The following is a 26,434-nucleotide window of genomic DNA, read 5'->3' on the forward strand; positions in this document are numbered from 1 at the left end:
TATTTGTATTTAATGTCAATTTTTCTTTTAGATAGTGTATAGTTTGGTCATTCTGTTTTCTTTTTGTTTTTTTGGTCATTGTGTTTAATCTGTCTAATTTTGCCTTTTAATTGGTATACTTATATCATTTACATTTAATGTGATTGATCATATGCATGTCTTCAAATCTGCCAGCTTTTAATTCATTTTTTGTCTTATCTATTTTTGGGTTCTTAGCTTTTCTCCTTTTCTGCTTTGTTTTGCATGAATTACCTATTTTTCCATGATTTTGTTTGATCCTCTTTATTACATTTTTCCCTCGGTGGTTTACATATACATATAATTTTTAACTTCTAGCAAGCTACTTTTTAATATTAGTCTGTCACTCTATACATATTATAAGAACATCATAACAGTACACTTTCATTTTCTATGCCTGGTCTTTGTGCTATTGTCATATATTTTATTTTAACAAATGTTATAAACTTGGCAATGCATTGTTACTGTTTTTGCTTTAAACAGCCAATAATATTTTAATGAGCTTTAAAAGTAATAAAGTGAAATTTACCAACATATTTACCATTTCTGGCACTCTTCGTTCCTCCTCATGGATCCAAACATCTAGTTGATATGATTCTTTTTTTCTCATGAATGACTCCCTTCTACATTTTATATTATAGTGCTTATCTGTTGTTAATGGAGTCTCTCAGCTTTTACGGGCCTGTAAAAATTTTCAATCCATTTTCTTTTTGGAAGATATTTTCACTGGGTATAGAATTCTAAGTTGACAGTTTTTTTATGGAGTATTTTAACAATGTTGCTTTACTGTGTTCTGGCTTGTGTTTCTGTTCAGAAGTCTGTCATGGTCATTACCTTCATTGTTTTGTGTGTAATGTGTCTTTTGTTTTCCAGTGGCTGGTTTTAAGATTTTTTTTCTCTGTCACTGCTTTGCTACAGTTGGGCTATGATTTGTCTTCTTGTGATTTTCTTTGTTTCTTCTATTTGGGGTTTTTTGAGCTTCTTGGATCTGTAGAATTATAATTTTTATAAAATTATTGAAACTTTTAGCAATTTTTTCAAAAAAATTTTTTTTTGACTCACTGCTCTTTCTAGTCTGGAATTCAATTCCATGCTCATTACACTGTTTGAGATTGCTGATAACTCGCTGTTGTTCTGTTTATTTTTAAAGTCTTTTTTCCTGTATTTTATTTTGGATACCCTATCTTGTCATGTCTTTAAGTTTATTATTTGTTTTTCTTTTGCAGTGTCTAATCTGTCAGTCAGTGCACTTTTATGTCAAATATTGCAGTTTCATTTCAGTTCAGTTTTTCTAATCTTCTACTTTTTATTATATTCATACTTGAACAAATTGAGTTGTATTTATAATTGCTGTTTTAACACCCTTGTTCACTAATTCTATTATCTTTGTTATTTCTTTGATTTCTTTGTTATTAGCTTTTTGTTATGCTTCATATTTTTCTGGTTATTTTCATGACTATTAATGTTTAATTGTATACCAGTTACGAATTTTAGATGATAAATCTTGTTTTGTTTCTTTAAATAGTTTTGGTCTATGTTCCAGGGCATAACTAAACTACTTTAAAGTTTGTTTTTAAGTTTTGTTATGTGGGTCCAGAACAGCTTTTAAGTTAGGACTAATTTGTGTCAACTCCTAAGGCAAAACACGTTTGAGGGCTCTAATCCAAACATTGGCAAATATTTTCTCTAGAAGACCAGATAATAAATATTTTACACTTTGTTGGCCAAATGGCCTTTGTTGAAATGGTTTAATTTTGCTATTGCAGCACAAAATCAGTCATAGATCATACGTAAACAGATGAGTATGGCTATGTTCCAATTTGGCCTGTGGGCCATGTTTTACTGACTCCTACTTTACTTAATGCTAACCATTAGGAGAGCTTTCCATTGTAGCTGTTGAGGGCATGAACTAGTTCCATCTTTTAGTGAGACTTGGAGATCATTCATTCTCCCTGCTCCTTTCTAATGCTACTTGCTTTAGCTTTAGGACTTATTTTACATGCATATGCTGATCAGTATTCGGTTAAAGTCTTTGAGGAAACCCTCTGATAATCTCTGGTGTTCATTCTCTTCTCTTCAGTAATCTGCCTCATGAATTGACAATTCTTAACCGCCTTCTTCTTCTTTCTTCTTCTTTCCTCTTCTTTCTTCTTCTTTCTTCTTTCTTTCCTCTTTCTTCTTTCTTTCTTCTTCTTCTTCAGAGTCTTGCTCTGTCACCCAGGCTGGAGTGCAGTGGCATGATCTCGGCTCACTGCAACCTCCACATCCCAGGTTCAAGCAATTCTCCTGGCTCAGCCTCCTGAGTAGCTAGGACCACAGAAGTGCACCACCATGCCCAGCTAATTTTTGTATTTTTAGTAGAGACAGAGTTTCACTATACTGGCCAGGCTGGTCTTGAACTCCTGACCTCAGGTGATCCACCTGATTCAGCCTCCCAAAGTGTTGGGATTACAGGCGTGGGCTACCGAGCCTGGCCTAGACCTGTTCTTCAACCATGAAGACCAGGGGAAAGCGCAAACACAGTCCCCCACTACCACAAATTATGAAGTTGAATTTCCCACGTTTGGGGAAATTGCAGGGGTCAACACATCTGGAGTGCAATGGATGAGCCTCATGCTGGGAAAACCACCTTCATGATCATGGTATCTCCCCTGCCAGTAAGTATGAATTCTTAGCCTTCTTAAATCCTGATCTCTGCCTCTTCAACTCAGGGAAAACGCCCAGGTCCTACTTGGTTTGATCTGTTTGATGCTGCATACTCTCTCCAGGCAGTAAGCTAGAGCAATCTTAGGACTCTTTTACTTTGATTTCTGATTCTTGGGGATCACTGCCATTGTTTACTTGCTTTTCAATGTTGGAAAACTGCTCTTTCCTATATTTTGTCTGCTTTTTCCCTATTATTTCAAAGTATATATAAATTTAGTCGCTGTTATTCCATCATGACTAGGCACATACCCTCTCTGTTTTAAAAAGTACTTTTTAAGTACTGTTTATTTATTATTAAAGTCTCGATGATTATCTGTATTCTCTTTCTACCATGATTCCATGGGAAAGAATTTTAACATTTAAAAATGGGTTTTTCTGATTTCCCTTTTGTATATTTTACTTATAAAAATAATTATTACATCCATATAAACACTTGAACTTTAGCAGTTTTTCACTATGGTAAACATTTGTTAAAATAAAGTTTCTGAATTTTTCAATATCGTTCCTTCTAAGCTTATAAAACCTTTTCATCTGTAAATGGGAAATTTTCTGCCTTGTTTTTACCTCTCACTTTTTTCCACTAGCCCATCATCTGAAAACTTATTATGCTAATACTACTCTTGATACCTACAATTTCCTTTTCATATTAATGGATTTTCATTAAGTGACAGGTTGTATTATCTCCAATTGTGTAAAGAAGTATTTTCTTGTCGAATTTTAGCTTTAAACTGAGAGGGTGGGAAGCTGAGAGGGTTTTGGCACAGCTTATACCTTATATTAATAATATAATTTCAAAATTAAAATACAAGTGGCAATGGTTAGAAATCTAAGAGACAAGATGACGAGTCAGGCTGGTGTTATAATGTGGGCTTCCACACAGGGCTGAGAGCAATTACAGTGTCTGGACAGTTAAACATCAAGGCACTCTTAGCTGGATGACAGAACAAAGTTGTGGTTGGGGCTCTTGGTTTTAGTCTGATTCCATCTGTACTAGATCAAGTAGGACTCAGATATTTGTAAATGTGGATCATACCTTCTGTTGTTCATACTTCTGATGTTCTGGGCTCTCCTTTTTGCATCTCTTTTGTTATTCAGCTGAGATATGACATGAAAGGGAAAGGGATGGGATGTGTCTTCACATCCGGAGGAAAATAGAATCAGCTATTCTGAGCATTTTAAACCTTTTGGGGTTACATGAGGCATTTCAGCTGCTACATCAACTAAACACTTCAGTCAGTCAATGTTTACCAAGTATATCGACCCTCCATATCCATGAGTTTTGCATCTGAGGATTCAAACAACTGAGGATCAAAAATAAAGAAAAAGTAAATAAATACATATACAATGATAAAAATAATACAATTAAAAACAATAAAGCATAACAATGATTTCCATAACATTTACATTGTTTTAAGTATTATAGGTAGCCTATTGATGATTTAAAGTATAGAGGAGGATGTTTGTAGGTTGTATGTTTGTAGGTTTATGGAAGATGCTTGAGCATCCACAGATTTTTCTCTCTGCGGGGGTCCTGGATGCAATCCTCCATGGATACAAAGGGACACCTGTACCTGTTGTTTGCTAAATACTGAGACTATAATTGTTATTACACATCTTCTAACTTTATAAATGTTAGCTCCTGGTTAGGAAGATTGATGTATAAGTAGGTAACTTTACTTATTATCTCTAGTATTAGGGGTGCATGTGAGATGTTCAGGAGCCCCCTTGAACAATTAGCAAGCCTTGTTATGACTTTAGTAAATGCATTATCTTTGACGCTGGGAATCTTTATCACACATTGTGTCAATATACTCCTATCTCTACTGATTACCCATTATCTGTAATTTACTCATAGAAAAGGACATGATGCTATTTTGTTCTTAAGTAACCAATTTTCTTCTTATTTTTGACATTATAGATTAAATCACTATATTACTTTTCCTTGACTCTAAATATATTTTGAAAGTAGCACCGTTTAAATATAATTTTGATATTCTACTTTTTGAGTCGCTGAGAAAAAATATTTCCAATTATGCTTAGCCCTGGAGAACTGATTGTCATTATTAGCAATCTTGCAGCATGAGAGAGATTTTTTTCTTATTTAATTCCTAGTCATCTAAACGAGACAGATGTTGATTTAGCAGGCAAATAACACCAAATAATTTCAGGCCTGGTGTCAGGCAGTTTTTTCTGTTGTCAGCTTATGAACTGGTGTGATCCTTCCTCCACTCCCAACTTCTTTTTCTCTTTTTGGGCACATTAGATTAAGTTAATCTGCCTCCTTCTGAGGCACAGAAAGGAAAAAGTCAACTGTATCCAGATGACAGAATTCATATGAAGTCATTAGGATACTTGAGCAGAGTTTCTAACAGGGAAAAATCTCAAGACGTTTATGTTTGCAAGTATCTTTGGAAGCCCAGTACAACAGAAATTTGAGGGTAAAAGGATATGTCCAGGTTTCCTCCAGACTGGTAGTTTTAGAGTACCTATCTGAATTTAAAAACCTGAATTAATAATTACTTCGAGGGAATGAGTATGTTCTACAAAAAGAACATTTGAATTGCTGTGGGGAATCAGATTATCATTCATCCTAGTATTTGTTTTTTAATAACCTTCCTAAAACGTATCTGTTGGGTGTCACTCCTCACACCAGGCTTAGCTGGGATGCATACTGGGCAGTGTACAGTCAGACAAATGAGAGAAGAAATGGACTCAGCTGTGCTGCTGGCACCACATGGGCAACCAGAGTCACGCATGCTCTGTGTAGTGTCAGCTGGCATCCATATTTGGGAAGGCTTACTGCAGCAGGTTGAATTAGCATTGAGATACAGGGAACAGGGGCATCTGAAGTCCAATGGCCAGCAACTGAAGGTATTGGGAGCAAGACCAGCTCTTCAGGAGGATTTCAAGAATGTAGGACTAGATAAGCTGGAGTCAGGGAATGAAAAGCACAGTATCCAAGGTGGGATCAATGGACTGGGAACTTGGGCTAGGGGAAGGCTATTTGTGTATAATAGGGAGGTTGGGGGAGGGAAGAATGCACAAATAGGAACAGAGCTCGCTTAGACATACTAGATACAATTTGATGAGCATGAGGCTACTTTCAATTGCTGCTGCTGATATACTATCCTTATAGTTTAATTTGGGCTTAGAGACTAACCAGGGGTAGGCCTGCAAAGGTGAAGGTAAGGCAGCCCAAAGTTGACTCTAGGTCTTATTCTAGCATCTAATTTCCCTCATATTCATTATCCTCACTCCTTTTACATTTTCTATTTCTTGCTTGGATTACATTTTTCTGGTAACAGTTGGCCGTGAAAAGTATAATTTAAACTCTTCCCATTTGGAGTGTTTCTCCACACATCTCTTTTCAAGACCTGCCGAGGGCTAATTTTCCAATCTTGTTTCTTCTAAGTCCCTAAAGTCCAGCTAAACGATTGGTCACTGTGCTTGAGTCACATACTTCTGGCCATCTCTGTGACTTCAAGATGTGCTTAAATTTTTTCTTGTATACCACTTTATTTGCTTACAGAATGCTAACTTTTTGGCTCTGTAGGTCAAACAACCCCAGGATATGATGGGCAGCTCAAGTCGCATGGTGATTTAAAAGCCCACGGCTAAGCATTCCTTCTCTACCAGGGCCCAGTAGTAAGCCAGAAGCTGTTTCTCCAAAAAAAAAAAAAAAAAGGTATCCATAAAGGATGGTCTAGTTTTACTTCAAAATTCTAAAAATCTGCAGTGTGATTCACCTAGAGATTCTTGCCAAATGCCTATTTGCCTCAGACATTTCAAGTACCATCAGATCTGCTGGGTCATACAGCCTGACTGACAGAACAGCTTGCTTGACAGCTGGACAGGTGCAGAGCCTTTTCTTATTCTGCTCCCCACTCAGTATGCTGACAACAACAAAAAAATCTAGGGTTGGGCTTGTGGCCAAAACTGATCCTTTAAAATTCAGTAGGCTATGAAATACCTCATGAAGCCTTTAGAAAAAGAGCTAATAGTTTTTCCTTGCCAATGAAATAAAGTGTTTTTTTTCCCTGAGAACTTGGAGAGTTATGTTTTTATTATTTGCTATGTTTTTTTGAGTTTGCTACCAACTAAAACCCTTGGAGCATTTTTAAAGATGTCGTTAGGCCTGTATAGTAATCCTAACCAAGGGCAAGTATTTAATCCTTTAAATTTGTTGAATTATTGCATAAGCAAAGAATCAGCCAATAAATACTTATGAGACAAATGTTCATATTGCACAAATAGGTAGGAGATATGGATTCAATATATATAGAATGGTTTATATAAATACTGATACCCTTAGATACCTAAAGAAATAATTCAGTTTTTGAAAATTTGTAATTTGTGTTCTGTTATACAGAATGGATGTGAAAGATTGTTTATATATTTTAAATTTTATTTTTAGTTTTAGATTTACAAAAAAATATGCCAAGATAGTACAAAGAGTTTCCATACCCCACGTACTGTCTCTTCTCTTATTAGTAACTGTCAGTACTGTGGTACATTTGTCACAGCTAGTGAACAGATATGGATACATTATTCCTAACTAATGTTCAGTTTTTTTTTTTTTTTTGAGACGGAGTCTTGCTCTGTGACCCGGGCTGGAGTGCAGTGGCCGGATCTCAGCTCACTGCAAGTTCCGCCTCCCAGGTTTATGCCATTCTCCTGCCTCAGCCTCCTGTGTAGCTGGGACTATAGGCGCCCGCCACCTTGCCCAGCTAGTTTTTTGTATTTTTTAGTAGAGGCGGGGTTTCACCATGTTAGCCAGGATGGTCTCGATCTGCTGACCTCGTGATCCGCCCGTCTCGGCCTCCCAAAGTGCTGGGATTACAGGCTTAAGCCACCGCGCCAGGCCTTTAATGTTCAGATTTTTAAAGATTTACTTAGGTTTTTTTTTTAAACCTAATGTTGCTTTTTTGTTACAAAATCCCATCCAGAGTACCACATTACATTTAGTCATCTTGTCTCCTTTGTCTGTCTTGGCTGTGACAGTTTCTTTGTTTCTGATAACCTTGAAAGTTTTGAGACAGCCTGCTCATGAATTTGGTAAAATGTCTATCAGTTGGGATTTGTCTGATATCTTTCTCATAATTAGATTGGGATTCTGTGTTCTTGGGAGGAATACCAGAGAGGTAAAGTGCCATTTTTGTCATATCAAGTTCAAGGATATATACCATCAACAAGACTTATCTCCATCACCCCCTTGATTACTGGGGCTGAGACGGTGATTGTCAGATTTCTCTGCTCTGACATTGTTCCTTTCCCCTCTTACTCTACTCCTGGGGAGGAAGTCACTCTCCAGAGCCCACAGGTAAGGCATGGAGAGTTATACTTCCCACTTGAGGGTGGAGGATCTACATAAATTATCTGGAATTCTTCTGTATGGGAGATGTGTCTCTTCTCCTTCCATTTATTTAAAATGAATTCATAATTCAATTATTTATTTAAATGAGTATGTCTCCATGAATATTTATACTTTGGATTATAATCTAATACCATATTTTGTTCAAATTGTCTCAGCTTTGGCCATTGTTGGCCTTTGTGTTCCTTTGATATACCATAGTCATTATGGGTTCTTTTGAGTACTTCCTTACTTTCTATCCCTGCAAGATGCACTGGTCTCATCTTGTGTATTTCCTGCCTCAGTCCTAAAATCAACCCTTTTTTCCAAGGAGTCTTAGTAATAGAGGATGGTATTTTTGTTGGAGAATGGTATTGGAAACCAAGATCTGGATTCTAGGTATACTCATTACTATTTGGGTGTCATTACTTTTAGGTCTTCTTGGCTGACAAAGCAAGAACATACATGTGTGCATGCTATCTTGGTGCACTCTCTCTCTCTCTAAATATATATATATTTATCAATATTGCTGTATGCAGTCATTTGCATTTATATTAAGCTAAACATGAGCTTATACTAATGTCTCTATACTTTGCTTATCTGTAAATACCCATTCCAAAATATGAGAAACTTGACTTCTACCTTCTATCATAAATTCACTTAATTGTTCTATTCCAGTATATGTATGTAATGGTTTGGAATTGTTAACCATGGGAAATAACTTATCAACTGGAGTGCAGTGCTTCTGCACACTTTCCCTTGCTTTACTCTTAGTTACTCGGGTCAGCACTTTCCCCCCATTACCATCAATAAGATTATTTTATATATTTGTAGTAAAATTGATTCTTTTGTGACTGTCTACTTCTATCACAGGATTCCTCAACACCCTAAATGATCTTTAAATTTTTACATACGTTAAGGTTCAATCTCTGTGCCATAAAGTTTAATGTGTTTTGACAAATGCATAGTGTCCTGTATCCAGAATTACAGTACTACACAGAATGTTTTACTGCTCTGAAAAAAATATCCCCTGTGCTTCACTGATTCACCTTTGTCCACCCATAATCTACTGGCAATCACTGATCAGTTTACTCTGTCTTTTGTTTTGCCTTCCCTGGCATGTCATATAAATGGCATATATTTGGCATTATATAGACTGATTTCAGACTGATTTCTTTTACTCAGCAATATGCATTTAAGATTTATTCATGATTTTGCATGGCTTTTATAGTGTAATAACCATATTTTTTAGTTTCTGTATTTGATACTTTGATATCTTGAGATCCTGGAAACCCTGGAGGGATCTGCTATGTCAAGCTAATTCCTAGACATAGCAGATCAATCTTTACCTTTCGTATGGAAACTAACCCATCTAGACCCTATGCCCCACAACCTCCCTCTTTATCCTCTCACATTACAAGCTACAGTCTCCGCTGTAATCATTCTAGGGCAAAGTAATTTAGGTCTATGATCCACTTGGGGTAATATATGTGAAGGGTAAAAGGTGTTTGTCTATGTTCTTTTTTTTCCCCCACTTTTTTGCACATGAATGTCCAATTGTTACAGCAACCTTTATTGAAAGGTCATTTTTTTCTTTGCTGAATTGCCTTTGCACTTTTGTCAAAGATTATTTGGCTACATTTGTCTAGATCTATTTCTGCACTCTATTATGTTTCACTAATCTATGTGCACACTGTATCTGTATTGTAACTTTATAGTAACTTTTGAAATTGAATAATATGTGTCATCCAGCTTTATTTTTCTCCTTTTAGGATTGTGTTGGCTATTCCTGGCATTTTAATTTTTCATGTAAAGTTTAAAATTAGTTTGTCAATATCTAAACATAATTTACTACAATTTTGGTTGGGATTGTGTTGACTCTGTAAATCAAGTTGAGACAAATTGCCATCTTAATGCTACTAAGTCTATTAATCAATGAGCTACTAAGTCTGTTAATCAATGAGCATGGAATAGCTCTCCATTTATTCATGTCTTCTTGGATAGTCTATATTTTTTTTTCTTATTCCTCCTGCCGTTCTCCCTCCCAAGAGAAATTCTTGGCCTTCTGAAGCTTCACTGAAAAGTCAACTCTCAAAAGGCAGATTCATAGGAGAAAAGACATACAAATTTATTTAACATGTATACACAAGAAGCTTCAGAATAAAGACCCAAGCCCCCAGCGAGGTACAGAAGTTTATAGACCATCTTGAGGTTAAAATAATGTGGGCTCAGAGCATGGCCAAAAACATGTTATGGCGGTAAATCAGATTTGAGGGTCAAGACAGGTTATGGGAGAGAGAAACGAAGAAGCTATGCTAGCAAAGGTGGCCTTGTTACGTAGATGAAGTCTCATAGGCCACGGCCCTCAGAGAGAATAGATGATAACTGTTTCTTTTCAAACTTTGAAAGTTATCAGGCTCAGTCTCTACTAGAGCTGGGAAGGGCCGAGAAAAAAAAGACCTGGCTGCATTAATGGAGATTCTCCACAGATGCAAATTTCTTCCGCAAAAGAGAGCTTTGCAAGGTTACTTCTGTCTTCCGACCCCTACCAGAAGCCATTTCAAAATGTGTCAAAGATAGATATTTTGAGGTAAAATACTTTTATTTCCTTCAAAATCATTTTTCATTTAGGTTAGAGTTTTTTGTATCTAGTATTCCCTTTGATTCTTAGAGTTTCTCTCTGTTTACCTTTCCTATTTGTTCTTGCATGTTGTCTATTTTTTCATTACAGTTCTTAATGTATTAATTGTAGTTATTTTAAATTCCCTGTTAGTTCCAAAATCTGTCATATCTAAATTTGGTTCTGATGGTTGCTTTGTCTCTTCAGACTGTTTTTTCTTCACATTTATCATGTTTTCTAGACAATGTATCAAGTAATAGAAACTGAGTTAAACCTCTAATCTGACTTTTTATGTTATATAGGTAGAAATTAGGTCGTGTTTAATGTTTGGTGTAGTTGTAGGTGCCAGAGTCTTCACATTCCTATAGTAGCTTTGTTTTTGTCTTGTTTAGTTTGGGATTCTCCCAGAACTCCATTTTTTTTTTTGGTTTTGTTTTTGAGTCAGGGTCTCACTCTGTCACTTGGGCTGAAGCGCACTGTCATGAACACACCTCACTGCAGTCTCAACTTCCTGGGCTTACTTATCCTCCTTCCTTAGTCTTCCATGTAGCTGAGGCCACAGGTGCTTACCACCATGCTCGGCTAACTTTCTGATGTTTTTGTGGAGACAAAGTCTCACTTTGTGGCCCAGGCTGATCTCAAATTCCTAGGCCCAAGCAGTCCTCCCATCTCAGCTGCCCAAACTGCGAGGAATACAGGCATGAACCACTGCACCCAGCCAAAACTCCATGCTTGATAGAGTCTGTATCTTGATATTCTTTGAGCTGTCATTCACTGCTACTATACTGGAGACCTAATGGTGTTGCGTAAAGTATGAGGGAGAGGAAGTATTCTATAATCTTATGATAAAATATCGTTGTTGTAGTGGGCCTACCTCTTCAAGTTGTATTCTTCACAAATGTTTCTTAGCTTCCCCCTCTTTAGATTGAACATGAAAGCTAGAAGGGGCTTGAGTCAGAGAAATGACTTTTACCATGTGAGACGAGACTCTGGTAAAGTCTTTACTTTGGAGAAGTAGGCTTTCTTATGGATAAGGCTCTGTGTATTTCACAATGTCTTTTCTTGTCTGACCCCTGCCACAGCCATCTTTCTTGAATTTTCACATTGAGAACCTTGTATTATTTATGGCAATAAAGCCCAGAAAAGAGTGACACCCCTATCAGACTGTTAACCCCAGGAGTTTCTCTCTTTCATGCTAATCTGCACGTAGCCTCCAGGAATTCGTCAAAGTTGCCATTGAAGTGTTCTTCCCAGCTTTTGACTCCAGAAGGCTTCTGCTCACAGTAAGTAGATATCAGCTGTAATTGTTGGGAATTACCTGTGTGTCCAGATTTTGCAGGGGTAGTTTGGCATGAAACCTGTCTTATGCATCCAGTTCATGTTTTACTTGTTGTAACATAGGAGGGTTGAGTTCCAAACTCTTTACACGTCATAGGTGAAATTAAGGGAATTGCTATCTTAATAGTATTGAGTCTACCAATCCATGAACATAGGATGTCTCTACATCATTCACATTCTTATCCTTTTTGATATAGCAGAGTAATGCTGGGGAAACATGTTTTTGTTTCCTAAGGAATATATTAATTATCCCAAGGAATTAAAATCAACTATAGTATTTTTTTTACTTGATGCTTTACTTGATTTTCTGACTTTAATGAAAAATTACCACTTTCCTCTCCAAATGGTATGCTCAAGCATTTCTTTTCTCTGAACTGATGTACCTATATTCAAAATGTTTTCCCAGTTGTGAAAAATCTTTATCCCTAAATTGATTTATATCTCTAACTTGGGTTATAGCTCTAGGAAGTGCCTACTAACTTGGGGAATGTAAATAAAGTGCCTTTCCTATAAAGTTTATTTTTTAATCCTATAAAAGTTAAATTTGCCATAGGAATAAAGAAGAAATAAGCCAGAGGAACTAAAATCTAAAACACTTGAAAACTTTTCTCTGTGTGACAAAGCATACATCTGTGTCTTTATTAAATGAAATTATTGCCCAGCAGATCGTAAAATTACATGATATAATTTCCCTGTACCACGAAACTTCCTATGACTCACACACATGAACTACCTTGTGTTTAACTAGCACTTGTTTTTTCTAATACAAACCTAGAGCCAAATTAGTTATTAAGTTTCCAGGAAAATGAACAAGATTGTCTTTGCTTTTATTCTCTCTATTTAAAACCACAAATTTACTTAATGTTATTTCTTCTTTCTTTTCAAATAAGAATTCCTTGCCAATTTTGATAAAAATCCAAAGCAATTGGCAGACATTGATACTTCCTCCCTCCTCTGCATGTCTTATGCAAAATGACCCACCAATATGTCTTCAAGTAATTTACCTCCCCATCTCTGGAAGCAACATTAATAATGGAGTCCTCTAAGAAATTTCAATAGTTTCCCCTGCTTTTCAGGTAGCTTAGCAGTAGTCAACCAGGACAATATTCAGCAATCTTCTCGTTACAATAATTCTATCACACGTTTTTGTGTGGAGGATCAGATTTTTATATCTTTAAGAGGATAATAATGATGACCATAATTTATTAAGCAACTCTACTCTTTTAGAAATTTTGCATATGTAATTCTTGTTTAAGTTTCACTGTAATTTTATGAGTTAAGGGCTGCAACAGGCCACACTAGATATGGCCAGACATGTTTTAGCCAATATAATCCAATTTTAAAGCTGAGTAAACTGTCTAGAGACTATTTTATCCAAGATCTTTTAGCTAATAGTCAGCAGAACTGACATCTAAGCCGAGGTGTCATGCCCTGCCAGGTTATCTCTGAACCCTTCAATTTACAGGAAGCTAGCAGCTTTCGGTGGGCAGTAAGTGTTTCATTTGGGCTAAAGATTTAATGCCAAGAGTCCCTAGAATAGCAATATAAGTGCAATTTTTTGATGCAATATTGCAAAAGAAGAGTAGATTAAAACCATCTACCTGTGAATCAAAAGAAACACAATTCATGATCAAAACCAAGACAAGTTCCTTATGATCAAACTTACAACTTAAGATTTCTTGGTTGAAGAGAAATATGAGCACAACTTTCTTGAACTGTGGATTTTTTTCCCCCTTCCCCACTTTTCCTCTCCTTTTTTTCCTCTTTTTGCTTTCTTTCTTCCTCTCTGCCTCCTTTTATTCCACTCTCTATTTTTCTTTCTTTTTACTTCTTTCGACTGCTTTTGGCTTTGACTGGGAAATTACAAGAAGAGACTGTATTTGGCTACATGGGCTAGCAGTGGCTGATGTAGTAAGTTTGAGGACCAGAGCATGTGTCAGGCTACATACTACCCACTGCTTGTTTTTGTATGATTCTATGAGTTAAGAACGCCTTTTACATTTTTAAATAGTTAAAAAAGAATTATATTTTGTGACACATAAAATTATATGAAATTTAAATTCAGAGTTCATAAAGTTTATTGGAATACAGCCACGCTCATTCATTTACACATTGTGTCTGACTTCTGTTCAGCTACAATGGCAAAACAGGACAGTTGCACCAGAGACCACACGGACTCTATAGCCTAAATTATTTACTCTCAGGCCATTTATAGAAAAGTTTGGTGACCCCTGTTTTAAAAGGTTAATTCTAGCCTCCAGATCTTAGAATTTAACAAATGCTTGGAACGGAACCAGTAGGCCTCCCTGTTTTGGAAAGAGGAATTTTTGTTTGTTAAAATGCAGATCTTTCTAGAAGACAATTAAGCCTATTAATCACTAAAATGGGTTAGACTTTATTGGTTAGCTCCTTAGAAGGCATGTAATAAACAGCCAGGACTAATAGATGAAAGATGTTGGAGAACATATGGTTTTGTCTAGGCCATTCTGACAAGATGGGGTAGACAGGCTCTGGAATGGGGTGAAAAAATACAAAACACAGACATTTAATGCAGACTTACGATGTGTCTAACTCGCCATAGCATTTTAGTGTACATTTTCTATTTTAATCTTCATAATCCTACCATGTAGATATAAAAATATTAATTTGTAGTAAGGAAGAAATGGAGCATCAGAAAGATTCTCCAGGGTATCATGTTAGTAGGATGACAGTAGTTTTGAAACAGGATTCAACCCAGGTCTAACCAATTCCTCTGTTACCATGATCACAGGTGTAATTTTTCTTTCCTGTTAATACAGTTTTGCTTAGAACTGACTCTATTTACGTAATTGTGATACTGGTGTAGATTCTATACTATCAAATTGCTACTTGCGATAATGAACTTATTACTAGCAAAGGGTTTTGCTTTTTGCAGGAGGGAGAAGGGACTTGACCCAACCCAAACAGCTTTGGTGTAGTACATGGTTCTCTGGGGGTGGGGATGAAATATAATGACTTAAAAAAATCATACTGTGTCTCAGCCTTTCATCCTGTCTTTCCCAGTTTACTAGGTTGAATCTTATAGAATTCTCATTCAAAGGTAAAAATGGCTTGAAATTCAAAAACAATTTCAGAAGATGCAACCTAATATGTTTATGTGCTATCAAAGAAAATTAACATCAAGACTTGACAACTTTCAAGAAGGTTTTGTGGAATTGAAAAAGGCTGAGTAATTCTCTTAGCATGTTGTTGAGGCAGTTTCAAATCCACACTGATGTCTCTTACTGCCAGTATGCATACATGTTCTCTTTACTACTTTGATTTCTTCCCTAAGCCACAGGTTTCTGCAATATCTGTCATGTTTACCTACCCTCCAAAAACCCAATGGACCAGAATAATTTCTTTTATTTATTTGGCTATGATGTTCTATTATGATAGAAGTCATATGATATAATGTGAATCCATGTCTGTAGCTATTTCCAACATTAAGGATGGGACATGTCTAAATTCACTGGACTTAATTTTCACACCATTTCCTGCCCAAAATGCCATGGATCGCCTATTGATTTCTTCTCTATGTGTAGAAGCAATTAGCAATTGAAGTAAATTATAAGGTGTTTCATAAGCTTCCTTTAAAAATAGTTCTTCCCTCTGTGTGTGTTATTCCTTATAACATCCTTTTCCCTTCTTCGCCACTCTGTGTGGGGTCATTTGTCATTGCAGTTTTTCTCATACCCTATTTTTTTTTTTCTTTTTTAGCTAGTCATTAATTTTGGGCTGCTGCTACTGATTTAAATTGTGGTTTTACTTTTTTTCCTGGTTAAAAAAATAAAACAACATGCAAGGGAAGTTATCCATACAGATGAGTTAATGTTTACAGATTTTTGGTGAAGATAGAAAATGCTTTGCTTGCTGGCACAGGGGAGAGAGCTGGAGGCTGTGTGGACGATGTGGATCTTGAGAGAAAAAAAGAGAATTTCTAACTTCTTCCTTGGTAGGGCTTCCGGGAGAATCACTATGGTTCAGCTTACACAAAACCAATCTCTGAAGTTTTGCTGTTCACAGCCTAGATGTGTGGGTGATGAGAACCTGATGTCTCAGCCAAATAAGATAAGTGAGCAGCCGTCAAGATTAAGTCAACCTATTTGTGATTTTAACTTTGCCGACTGGACTCAAGTCACTGTTAGTTGCTTTTTCTGTGCTCAAGGTTAAATAGCTGCAGGTACTTACTTAAAATTCACAAATAAGATCTTTGGTAATTTTACCTAAAATGTACAATTTACCTGCAAAGAAATTGTGTAACCTCTTCTGATTCTTTGTTTACCTAGAACCACTGTTTAAAACATAAAGGGCTTTCAAGATACATATTTTTGCACTTTATATTAAGAAAATGTATTAACAGGACAATGCCTTAGTAGGGTGTGGAACTCTTAGTAAATCTCAGTATTTCCTTTTTTTTTTTTTTCAACCTCAAGTATTAAAGTCATGAAATATTTGATAGAAAAGAGGTCACAGAACATGGGATCTGGCCGGGTGTGGAGGTTCACACCTGTAATGCTAGCACTTTGGGAGGCAGAGGTGCGCGGATTGCCTGAGCTCAGGAGTTTGAGACCACCCCGGACAACATTGTGAAACCCAGTCTCTACTTAAATATAAAAAACGAGCCAGGCATGGTGGCGGGCACCTGTAGTCCCAGCTACTCAGCTGGCTGAGGCAAGAGAATCGCTTGAACCCAGGAGGTAGAAGTTGCAGTGAGCTTAGATCACACCACTGCACTCCAACCTGGGCAACAGAGAGAGACCCTGTCTCAAAAAACCAAAACCAAACAACAACAACAACATGGGATCTAAGGACAGGGTGGTGAGGAACCCCAGCTCTAATTTGTAAAAATCCCAGTGACAGGCTAGACACAGAGGACTGATTGGCTTGGCAGCTTTGCCAGTCAACCTTCCCTTCAACTGTCCATCTGAGCAGGAACTCAAGCTATTACACAAGCAGACAAGGAAAATAGCTTTAACTTAGAGAAAAATTTGGAAGTGTTCCAGAAGGGGGTGTTGGGTCCAGAAAATGTGATATTTTTGTTTTCTAAAATAATAAGGAAGACACAATGTCTGTATTATTTAATCTGTTTATTTTACGAAATCATTATACTACAGGTAATATATTTTGGCAGAGGTAGTATAGATAAAGGGAAATACAGAAGAACTTCACTAGGGAATATGCAGTCAATTTTGCATAGTAAGTGCCAACATTAACTGTTGTTCAGATGACTTAGAGTGAAAGGTGAAAAGGGCCTGGGATCCATTTACCTGGTCAGTGGAGTTTGGAAACCAGCAGCAACTGGAGAAAGTACTTTTGCTTTGTAAGGGGAGTGACCAAGGCAAATGCTGAAGATGGAGAAGGATGTGTGTGTGGCTGACTTGCTTGTGGGAATGGCAAGAGGCTGGTGAAGGGGAGTGAGCAAGGGAGAGGGCAGAAGGTGAAGTAAGACAAATAAATAGCAGGGGAGCTACAACACAGGGGCCCTGTGCCACTCAAGTGTGATCCTGAAACCCCTCAGCATCAGCATCCTCTGCGAACATGGTAGTAATGCAGAATCTTAGGTTTCATCTTGACCTATTCAAACACAACCTGCATTTTAACAAGTCCTCAGGCAAATCTCAGACGTTAAATTTCAAGGAGCATTGTCCATTGAAAAACTTTGGATTTTACTTTGGGACAGTGGTTGGCTGCCAATGATTGTGGTTGGAAGAATGGGGGGATGTGGTCTTTCAAAAATACTGATGCCTTAGCCCCACACCCAGAAATTCTAGTTTAATTGGTGTGGAGTGAGGCTTGGGCACTGGGATTTTTAAACTCTCCTGGTGATACTAATGTGCAGTAAGGGTTGAGGATGGCTACTCCAAATAACATAATTTGACTTTGTTTCAAAAAGGATCACCTACCCTTGCTGCTGTGTTAAGAGAAGATTGTGTGAAGTCAAGAATAGAGATAAGCATGAGAATAATGGGCAAAATCTAATTCATACCAAGAAGAAAAGTTTTAAATTGGCATAGGACTTCTGTCAAATAAAAGTGGCAAGAATGGTCATCCTTGCCTTGTTCCTTATTTTGGAGGAAAAGCTTTTTTTGTTTTAACCATTGAGATCATGTTAGCTGTGAGTTTTTCTTATGGTCTTTACTGTGTTGAGGTGAATTCCTTCAATGACTGGTATGTTGAGATATTTTATCAGAAAGTGTGTTAAATTTTGTCAAGTGCTTTTTCTGCATCTATTGAGGTGATAATGTGATTTTTATCCTTCATTGTGTTAATTGTAGATCTCTCGCATTAATGAATTTGCATAGATTGAACCATCTTTGCATCCCAGGGATAAATTCCACTTGTTGTATGGTCCTCTTTGTGTGCTGTTGAATTTGGTTTGCTTAGCATTGTGTTGAGGGTTTTTGCAGCTATATTTCTTAGGGATATTGGCTAGTGGGCACTCCCCTCCCCTCCCCTCCCCTCCCTTCCCCTCCCCTTCCCTTCCCTTTCCTTTCCTACTTTTTTCTTTTCCCCTGTAGGATCTTGATTTGGCTTTGGTATCAGGGTAATGCCAGCATCAGAAAATCGGTTTGGAAGTGTTTTCTCCTCTTCAGTGTTTTGGAAGAGTTTAAGAAGCATTCGTGTTAATTCTTTAAAGTCTTCGTAGAATTTGTCAGTGAAGCCATCTTGTCCTTGGCTTTTCTTTGTTGGGAGATTTTTGGTTACTAATTCAATCTCCTAATAAATTCAATTAGGAGCAATTAGACAAGAGAAAGAAAAAGTATCAGAATCTGACAAGAAGTAAAATTATCTCTGTTTGCAGATGACATCATCTTATATGTAGAAAAACCCAAAACTCCACACATACAAAAATGTTAGATCTAATAAATCAAGTTGTAGGATATAAAATCCCAACATACAAACATCATTTACATTTCTATAGACTAACAATACACTATCTAAAAAGGAAATTCAGAAAACAATCTAACGATAATAGTATTAAAAATAAAATATATTGGAATAAACTTAACAAGGAGGAAGGCTTAAACACTGAAAACTATAAAAACATTGCTGAAAGAAATTAAAGAAGACACAAGGAAATGGAAAAATATCTTGTTTATGGATTGAAAGATTTAATAATGTTAAAATGTCTCTACTATCCATAGTTATCTACAAATTTATTGCAATCTCTATCAAAATCCCAACTGTATTTTTTATAGAAAAGAAGAAAAATACTAAAATTCATATGGAACCACAAGCAACCCCCAAATAATCAAAGCAATCTTTAGAAAAAAAGAAGAAACCTGGAGGCAAAACACTTCCTGATTTGAAGATATATTATAAAGCTAGAGTAATTGAAACAGTATGGTACTGGCATAAAAAGAGACATACAGGCCAATGGGACAGAAGAAAGAACCCAGAAATGAACCCACACATATACAGCCAACTGAGTGGTAAGAATACACCATGGGGAAAGCATAGTCTTTTCAACAGATGATATTGGGAAAACTGGATAACCACATGTAAAAGAGTGAAATTAGACCCTTCTCTTATGATACACACACAAAGTCAACTCAATATAGGTTAAAGACCTAAATGTAAGACCTGAAACTATAAAATTCCAAGACAAAAACATAGGGGAAAAAACTTCATGACATTGGTCTCAGCAACAATTTTTTTTTTTTTTGGACGCCAAAAGCACAGGCAACAAAACAAAAATAAACAAGTAGGATTCCATCAAACTAAAAGTTCTGCCTTAAAAAATAAGAAACTTCTGCAATATGCAACAACATGAATGACCCTTGAGGACATTACACTAAGTGAAATATGCTAAAGACTTAAAGACAAATACTGTATGATTCCCCTTATATGAGATATCAAAAGTAGTGAAATTCATAGAATTGAAGAGTGGAATTGCTCTTCCCAGGGGATAGGAGGGAAGGGGAAATGGGGAGCTACTAGTAAATGAACACAGGTTTCAGATGAACAAAGTAAATAAGCTCTAGAGATCTGCTGTACCACATTGTACCTAAGGTTAACAATACTGTGTTGTGTATTGTATATTTTACTTGTATTTTTTATTCCTTTTTTCTTTTTTCTTTTTTTTTTTTTTTTGAGACAGAGCCTCACTTTGTTACCCAGGCTGGAGTGTTCTCCTGCCTTAGCCTCCTGAGTAGCTGGGAATACATTTGTGTGTCACCAGACCTGGCTAATAATTTTTGTAGTTTTAGTAGAGACAGGGTTTCACCATGTTGGCCAGGCCGGCTCAAACTCCTAACCTCAGGTGGTCTGCCTGCCTCTGCCACCCAAAGTGCTGGGATTACAGGCATGAGTCACCGTGCCCAGCCTGTATTGTGTATTTTAAAAAGTAATAGGGTGGATATAATGTTATATGCTCTTACCACGATAAAAATAAGTAAATAAAATTTATTAGGCATCATATAAAGAAAAATATGTAACTTTGCTGAGGGCATTGATAGAAATTTGAAAATAGAACTTCATAGCATCATCTTACGATTCAAATAGTAAAAATGTCCGTTCCGTTCTTATTAATACATTCATATAATTCAGTTCTCATCACAATGCCATAAGATGTTGTTGAAACATGATAAAATGTTTCTGATATTCATCTGGGAGCTTAAAAATAGGGACTTAGAGTTTGATAAAGAAGAATGAAATAGAAAAAGTAGTGGTAGGAGGCATTAACTTTTTTTTTTTTTAAATCAACCCAAAATAGTTTTTTCAACAGATTTGTCAGTGTAGATACAATAGAAAGTTGGGAAACAGACATAGTATAGTATATATAAGAATTTACTGTTTCAAAAAGGACTATTTCAAATGAATGATTATTTCATACTTTTTGGGATAACTATGTCTCTTATACATTTGCACACATTATAGACAGAAGAATTAAAGACATACATGTTAAAGCAATCTCCAAAATTGTGACTATGTATGTATATGAGTAAAAATAATTTTAATATGGGTAAGGATTTCTTGAGGGCAGGGGGTAAAATTTTTAAAGTGTGACACAGGCAGAAAGCATAAAGGAGAAAATAAATTTGCTTTACAAAAGCAACTTATACATTTAAAAAATAACCATAAAGAGGCTGAGAGGTGGCTCACACCTATAATCCCAGCACACCGGGAGGCCAAGGCAGGAGGATCACTTGAGGCCAGAAGTTTGAGACCAGCCTGGCCAACATGAAGAAATCCCATCTCTACCAAAAATACAAAAATTAGGTGGGTTTGGTGGTGTGAGCCTGTAACCCCAGCTACTTGGGAGGCTGAGGCACAAGAATAGCTTGAACTTGGGATGTGGAGGTTGCAGTGAGCTGAGATTGTGCCACTGAACTCCAGCCTGGGAGACAGAGTAAGACTCTGTCTCAAATACATAAATAAAATGCAGATAAGACCTCATGGGAAATATTTGTCTTACATGTGTTAGACATGCATGTGTCTCATATGTATTTGAATTTCTGTCTCTCAGAAATACAAAAAAATTCTTACATTTGTATTTCTACCCCTGAATTTTCTGCCAACCATTTCACGTTGTACTACTAGGTGTTCAAACAGTAAGTTCGAACAGTGGTTTGAACATCTAGTAGTGCAATGTGAAATGGTTATCAGAAAATTCAGAGGAAGAAAGACAAATGGACAGTAAATATACTGTCATATGTCCAACTTCAGTATATTAAGAAATTCAAGTTAAAGGATGATAAACTACTTTTTGTCTATTGAATTAGATGGTATTTGAAAATTATCTCATATTAAAATTAGGATATTTGATCTGGGCAAGGTTATAACAAAATGGATATTCTCATATACTACTTTTCAAAATGGATATACCCATTAACCCAAATGATAACTTTATGATAATTCTTATTAAAATAATTATGGCAGTGAGCAATAATTTGGCTCCTGGTGTATATTTCATAGCATTAAAAAATAAAAATAACATTCTATAATTTTTGAGTATTATAAAAATTTATGATAGATATAGCTAATACAATATAGACATTTTATAGAAAACAGTTAATATTATTGAATATTGGGAAGATAAATGTTCTAAATTAATATTAGGCATGCAAATATACTCACCACTTACTCTTAAATAAAACAGAAGATAACATGTATAGCATGAATTAAGGATAACTTTATAGGAAAAAATCTGAAAGTGACAAAATTTGGTAAGTCATTTTTAAGTTCTTCCTCATAATTTTGTTAATCTGTACTTTCTAAATCTTCTATAATATGTAATAGTTGTTTAAAACTAAAAATTTTGGGCCGGGCGCGGTGGCTCAAGCCTGTAATCCCAGCACTTTGGGAGGCCGAGCTGGGCGGATCACGAGGTCAGGAGATTGAGACCATCCTGGCTAACGCGGTGAAACCCCGTCTCTACCAAAAAATACAAAAAACTAGCCGGGCGACGTGGTGGGGGCCTGTAGTCCCAGCTACTCGGGAGGCTGAGGCAGGAGAATGGCGTAAACCCAGGAGGCGGAGCTTGCAGTGAGCTGAGATCCGGCCACTGCACTCCAGCCTGGGCGACAAAGTGAGACTCTGTCTCAAATAAATAAATAAATAAATAAATAAATAAATAAATAAATAAATAAATAAAATTTTTGGAATAATTTAGGTATAGAAAAGTTGCAAAGAGAGCAGAATGCCTGTGTGCTCTTTGCCCAGCTTCTCCTAACGTTAATATATTCTGTAATTACAGTAAAATTGTTAAAAATAAGATATTGAACTTTATACATTACTATTAACTAAACTGGATACTTTATTTGAATTTCACCAGGTTTTAACTAGTTCTGTTCCAGGATTTAAGCCAGGATACCATATTGCATTTAACTTGTTACTTTTCTAAAAAGAGGGGAAAAAACTCCAAAACTCATTGAAAAACAGTAATAACAACATAAAATTTGCAAATTGAGGGAAACTATAGCATTTGAGCATAAAATGGGCTTTATCTGGCTTCCTACTGTACAAGAAACTAACGGAAAGATGATAGCGGGCATAAGCACTCCTTGACTGGTACCATGTTAAGTCTACATACTTGAAGCAGGTGACAGTGACCAGGGATGGGAGTAGGGAAGTGAGGTGTGATATACACACCACTATTCCAAAGAGCCCCATTGAAAAATGTTTCTTCTCCTGTGCAAAGGTTATCTATAGAAATGGATCTTTGCTACTGGTTAAAACTATATCCAACTAAATATGCTTATTTAATTCTGCTCAGAAACTTTGATTGGCTGTCATTCCTTATTCGTAAGAAATTGAAAAATGATGTATTAAATGCAAATTGGTAGACTTTTGAGTAAACAAGAAAGAGATATTTGGTAATGAAATATTTAGGACTACTTATAGGCTAGAGAGATATTTATTCCCAAGCTCTTGTCTAAGATCTTGAATTGTGCTGGTTTATTTCCATTGCTGTTGCTTGGCCCCTCAGTGACAAGGGGCATATCTTTGTACGGTAGCCAGTGTAAGACTTCCAAGCAGAGTAAACTTTGAAGGCCAGTTTAGGTTTTGCATATGGGAGAACTACCTTTTGAATGGATTTTGTAACCACGGTATAAACTCATTTTGTCTCCTTCAGTATTTCATTGGGTATTAGGCGACCTACTCTTTGCCTCCCTGTAGTGCTCTATGATTTGAGGTGTTACCATTCACCTCCTATAACTCTGGATTTATCTGACTTCATGAAATAGAGGATTTCACTGAGGCAACTTCAGAAACTCAATCCTATTGACTTAGAGAGCCTTCTTTCTATCAGAGTTCTTTCAATGAGTGGGGACTATAGGAAATTGTCATTGTGGAATCAGGCTAAGTAGCTGAGTGTCAATATGCTTTTAGGGCTCTCTGGAGCCTGAAATAAGTGGTTGACTGATTTCTTGAACACATTCAGTATATTGATTTTCCTGGTAACCCACCCATTTTGGGTTAAATGAGCACCTAAGCTCTTTTAATCTAGGCAGTATAACTCTGGATAGAGCATATATAGTAAACAGTAGTCTCCAAAATCTAGGTATGAACAAACACTATTGAGGAAAAGGTGTATGTATAGACTTACCTTGGTTAGGAGGCCCCCACTGTGTAATCCACCCAGCACAGGCTTCGGGGTAACACAGAGCTGGGTTCAATTCTGACTCTGTCACTTACTGTGAGATTTCTGGTTTATTCCTTACCCTCGATGACTTTCATTTCCTCGTTTATAGAATAGGAATTCTTATATCCTCTTTGCAGAACTGTGAAAGTTAAAAGAAAAAAGAATATAAAATATTTGACGCATACAATCATGCAAAAATAGATGCTTTAATTATTCTCTCAGTCCTGCTTCTTCCCTAAAGAAAATGAGCTATCTTGATATAATTATATAATCATTTTGTTTTGAAGCAAGAAAAGGTAAAAAAACAAAACAAAACATATTTCCCAATGGAGACAAGTAAATTGAGAGTTTTGGATGTCAACATCAAGGTATGTCCTTTTGGATCAAGGGATTTCAGAAAGGCAGAGTAAAATTGTACCGTGATTTATACTCCCGTCAAATTGAATTTTCAGAACCAGCTACTCTGCAGATACTTGGTGCTGATAAGTTAGTTTTTAGGTTCATTTAATCGGTTCTCCCACTAAGCCAGAACTAAATGAATCCCAAATGATTTCTAGCTATTCTAGGACATGTGTCATTTTCCTTAATGCCAGTCATTACACTTCTTCCCGCTGTGTATTCCACGATTTTCTTGCAAACAATTTCTGTAACAAAGACTACAAAAACCAAAAGTATTTACTTTCAAAATATTGCAAACTACCTTAATTGAAAGAAGATGAGATGTAAAAACATTTGATCTAAGTACACACTAACCCTAATATGATATAGTTATGAAACTTAAAAGGAATGTAAAAATGAAATTAAGAATTTGTTTCATTGCATTGTGTTAGAAGTAAGGTAAGAGTAACTTTGTGATACAAATGTACCTTTCTTTAAACAAGTACACTTATTTTAATATTTCGTGTTAAAAATATTGATGCATTGCTTAATAAAAATGTGAATTTTTAGGTTTCACTAACAAAGATTCGGAATCAGTGGTGCTGAGGTAGAGCCCCTGGAAATATGCCTTTCAAGAGAGCATGCATGTGACCTTCAGGCAGATTTATTTATAGAATATTTTGTGAAATAATTGGAGAATGAAATTGTATTGGTGCAGATGTCTTCTAGAAATTAAATTCCACTAACTTTTCACAAACTTGCCCCACTGGCCTGAGATTGTGAACTGTTTCAATCAATGTTAACATTCCACACTCTAGCTTCCTACGTTCCAAGGAGTTCAAGATGTTCTGAAGTCAATAATGAAACCAATGAACATTTTAAATTGTGTTAACAGTAAATATCCTTTTGTAGGGCATATGGAAATGTTTCCATTATAAAAAACAAATACTGTGTGCAAGATTATAGAAATGCTTCAGAACTAGCAGAATTAGTATGTAAGAGAAACACTTGACTAGAGTTACCTAGAAGTACAACTGACATTAGAGAATAGCATCTTGCATACTGAATCTAGCAGTAACTTAATTTTTTTACCTAGAGCCTGTTCATGTAGACTGGTGCTACTCAAAGTGTGTTCTGTAGCCTGGTGCCATCTTTGAAATGCTTGTTACCAGTTGGTGACAAAATCAGTACAGAAATTAAAAGTAAGCTTTCAGAAACTTTGAATAACACTTTAAAAGAGTAATTTTATGTTCCTTAAATCTAAGAAGTAAAATACATTGGGTTCATATTTGTGTATCTTTTCTTTCAATTTAATTTTTCTAGTAATTCATGTTGGTTGCATTTTACAAGGGTGTTGGACCATGAGGGACTGGGAATTTTAAGTAAACTTGTTCTTTTACGAGGAGCAGGTTGAGAAGCCCTGATCTAGATCACTTCATTTGTGAAAACACGTCTTTGTTTATGGTTGTCCTTGAGATGGTGATTTATGATTGCTCAGAAATTGACCATTTTTCCCTCTCTGAGTCAAACCATAGCTGTTGCCAAGCCTGTTTGTAGTTACAACTAGACAGTGAACATAAGGACACATATGTATTGTATTTGTGTGTGTGTGTGTGTGTGTGTGTGTGTGTGTGTGTGTATTTACCTTGTTCTGGAAAAAAAAAAATTCAAGGAGACTGGCTTAGGGACTAAGAAAGCTGGGATGGAATGAGGCTCTCTAAATTTAGGAAACATTTATTTTGTTCTTGAAGAGTCCAGTGGCATTTGGATGGGAGCTTCCTTTCCTTTCTCCCACCCTCCAAAAGATTATTAGCATCCTCGAGCTGGTCTTGTTGACAGTGTGCTTGGATCCAGGTGGGCCTCAACTCTGGCTCTCATTTTGATGATGTGCAAGGCCACTTCTGAGGTGGAATGC

The 26,434-nt window shown here is 36.4% G+C and overlaps 1 non-coding gene and 1 pseudogene across 1 annotated transcript; both read right to left on the reverse strand.

Annotated features, from left to right (window-relative positions):
* The window catches only part of LOC111545639, a 152,708-nt pseudogene that overhangs the window by 100,280 nt on the left and 25,994 nt on the right, over positions 1–26,434 (reverse strand).
* On the reverse strand, positions 2,521–2,683 carry LOC111545797. The gene has a single exon (XR_002732551.1). It is a non-coding gene; the product is annotated as a U1 spliceosomal RNA (small nuclear RNA).

Source organism: Piliocolobus tephrosceles, chromosome 7 (assembly GCF_002776525.5).
Source record: "Piliocolobus tephrosceles isolate RC106 chromosome 7, ASM277652v3, whole genome shotgun sequence".
Classification (NCBI taxonomy): domain Eukaryota; kingdom Metazoa; phylum Chordata; class Mammalia; order Primates; family Cercopithecidae; genus Piliocolobus; species Piliocolobus tephrosceles.